General features: G+C 40.5%; 1 non-coding gene across 1 annotated transcript; it reads right to left on the bottom strand.

Annotated features, from left to right (window-relative positions):
- Positions 1–811: 811 nt before the first annotated feature.
- Positions 812–918, bottom strand: LOC140808536 (small nucleolar RNA R71). The gene has a single exon (XR_012112956.1). It is a non-coding gene; the product is annotated as a small nucleolar RNA R71 (small nucleolar RNA).
- Between the last annotated feature and the right edge of the window lie 2,529 nt (positions 919–3,447).

The raw sequence follows: 3,447 nt of genomic DNA, 5'->3' as shown, positions 1-3,447 counted from the left end.
TCATTTTATCGTTGCTAAAATTTTACTTGAAAATAAAAATAGTGTAACGCAGTCCTTGTGGAACGATACTCGTATTCACTTACGTTTATTATAACTTGACTATCATGCACTTGCGATATTTAAATCGAGCTTTCATTTATAAAATAAATTTTGGGACTATTCACTGTGCAAGTTTTGCTCGATCAAGTTTTTGGCGCCGTTGTCGGGGACTGTTGATTCACAATATTTTTTATTTTTCATTTAAATTCTTTAGTATTATTTGTTTTATTGTTATTTGATACTCTCATTGTGTTGCAGATTTTTCTTGTGGTGCATGGGAAGATCACTCGAGTTTAAGATTGAGCCTTTTGACCCCGAGATTGAACGCACAGCTAGACCTCGACTACAGCAGCAAAGAGCGAAGGAAAGAATGGAAGACGATCAACACAGAGAGGAGCCAAGGCGTATACCGATGATGGATTATGCACAGCCGTCTCTTGATGGAGCACGTCCAAGCATCGTAAGACCAGTCATCCGACCTAATCAGTTTGAGATCAAGCCAGCTATCATTCAGATGATACAGAACACTGTCCAATTTGGGGGAAGTGCACTTTACGACCCTAATTCTCATATAGCTGACTTTCTTGAAATTTGTGATACTTTTAAGTTTAATGGCGTGTCTGATGATGCTGTTCGTTTGCGTTTATTTCCATTTTCCCTGAGAGATAAAGCTAAGTCGTGGTTAAATTGTTTGCCTGTAGGGTCTATTACTACATGGGAGGATATGGCAAAGGCATTCCTGATCAAGTACTTTCCTCCGTCGAATACTATGAAGCTTAGAGCCGACATTACTACTTTTGCTCAATTTGAGCAAGAGTCACTTTACGAGGCATGGGAGCGCTACAAGGACTTGTTGAGGAGATGTCCACACCATGAGCTGCCGCTTGGGTTAGTTGTTCAAACTTTCTACTACGGTCTGCTTACTCCTAACCGTACTATGATAGATGCTGCTGCCTGTGGTAACTTGCTGAGAAAAACGGCTGAGGAAGGATATGAGTTATTGGAGGAGATGGCTGCTAGTAGCTATCATCCTCAGTCTGACAGGTAGAGACGAGGTGCTGGAGTTAATCAAGTTAATGATTTTTCGGCGGTTTCAGCACAGTTAGAGGCTTTGAATAGAAAGATTGATGGGATGAGCATGAGTGGGTCGGCTATGCGTCTGCAAGAAATTTTCTGTGATAAGTGTGGGGGTGAGCATGACGTGCAGGATTGCCAAGATGGCAATCCATTCTATGTGCCTGAGGGAGCACCGGTAAAACAAGTGGGATTCTAGAACCGTCCTAGACATGACCCTTATTCGAACACATATAATCCGGGATGGAGGAATCACCCAAACTTTTCATGGGGAGGTCAAAACAACCAAAATCAACAACAAAGAGGTCCACCGTATGGGATGCACCAAGGATTCAAGCCAGAACCGCCTCGGGAGGAGAAGTCTAATTTAGAGCAAATGATGACTAAATTTATTTCTGCAACAGAGACGAGATTTCAGAACCAAGATGCATCCATAAAGGGGTTAGAGAATCAAATTGGACAATTGGCTAAGTAGATTGCTAATAGGGAGCAAGGAGCTTTGCCAAGCAACACGGAAACTAACCCAAGAGAACATGTGAAGGCGGTGCAATTGCGTAGTGGAAAAGCACTCGAGTCTAATGAGGAAAAGACCAAGCACGGTGAGGATGAGGTGGAAAATCGAGGAGGTAAGTCTTCTAACTCTACATCTACACCTATTGCACAGAATAAAATTTTTATCCCTCCACCTTTTCCTGCAGCAATGAAGAAAGCTAAATTAGATGCACAATTTGGTAAATTTCTTGAGATATTTAAAAAATTGCATATTAACATTCCTTTTGCTGATGCTTTATTGAATATGCCAAGTTATGCAAAATTCTTGAAAGATATCTTAGCAAATAAGCGGAAGCTAGAAGATCATATGACGGTGAATTTGACTGAAAATTGCTCCGCTTTAGTTCAAAACAAGATGCCTCCTAAGCAAAAAGATCCAGGGAGTTTCTCTATACCTTGCATTATTGGTGACATTAATTTTCATAAAGCTCTATGTGATCTTGGTGCGAGTATTAATCTGATGCCTTTTTCTGTGTTTAGGAGACTGGGATTAGGTGAACCCAAGCCAACTAGGATGTCGTTGCAGCTGGCTGACAGATCTGTCAAGTATCCACGTGGGATTATCGAAGATGTTTTGGTGAAAGTGGATAAGTTTATTTTTCCTGCAGATTTTGTGGTACTTGACATGGAGGAAGATTTAGAGATGCCTTTAATCCTAGGGAGACCGTTTCTGGCTACAGGGAAAGCACTGATTGATTATGAAGAGGGGAAATTGAGACTGAGAGTTGGAGAAGAAGAAATTATTTTTGATGTCTTCAATACTCTCAAGCACACAATGCACAATGATAGTTGTTTTTGTATTGATGTTTTGGATTCTCTCGTTTGTGATTTTATGCAGGATGGATGGAAAGAACCATTGGAGGCCACTCTCACTACTGAAAAGCAGGAGGACGAGCTAGACGAGGAAAAGATGGAGATGGTAGCTCACTTGAATGCCATTCCACCTTGGAGAAAGCAAGTGAGGCTTAGACTAGAGGAATTAGGAGACAGAAAAGATTTAATGCCTCAAAAGTCAAGCCTAGAGGAGCCACCTACTGTGGAGCTCAAACCACTACCTCCACATCTCAAGTACGTATATTTAGGAGAAAATAATAAATTGCCTGTTATTATTTCCTCTTCTTTGACAGATGATATGTAGAGTAAGCTCTTGGGAGTCCTCAAGGAGCATAAAGGAGCATTCGCTTGGAAGGTTTCGGACATAAAAGGGATAAGTCCTTCGATCTGCATGCACAAAATTCTGATGGAAGATAAATACTCACCTCTAGCACAACCACAAAGGAGACTCAATCCAAAGATGCAAGAGGTAGTAAAAGCTGAAATAATTAAACTTCTGGATGCAGGTATTATCTATCCTATCTCTGATAGTGCGTGGGTAAGTCCTGTACAATGTGTGCCTAAAAAGGGTGGGATCACTGTTATTACTAATGAAAAAAATGAGTTGATTCTCACTAGAATTGTTACGGGTTGGCGTGTGTGCATGGATTATAGGAAATTGAATGATGCAACCCGTAAAGATCACTTTCCCTTGCCATTTATCGATCAAATGATTGAACGATTAGCAGGTCATGAATTTTATTGCTTTTTAGATGGATATTCGGGATACAATCAAATCACAATTGCACCTGAGGACCAAGAGAAAACTACTTTCACTTGCCCTTATGGTACTTTTGCGTTTAGGCGTATGCCCTTTAATTTATGCAATGCACCTTCAACATTTCAAAGATGCATGACCGCTATCTTTCATGACATGATTGAAAATTTCCTTGAAATTTTTATGGATGA

The sequence above is a fragment of the Primulina eburnea genome, chromosome 12 (genome assembly GCF_022965805.1).
Source record: "Primulina eburnea isolate SZY01 chromosome 12, ASM2296580v1, whole genome shotgun sequence".
NCBI lineage: Eukaryota > Viridiplantae > Streptophyta > Magnoliopsida > Lamiales > Gesneriaceae > Primulina > Primulina eburnea.
This window is presented reverse-complemented; position numbering and strand designations above follow the sequence as displayed.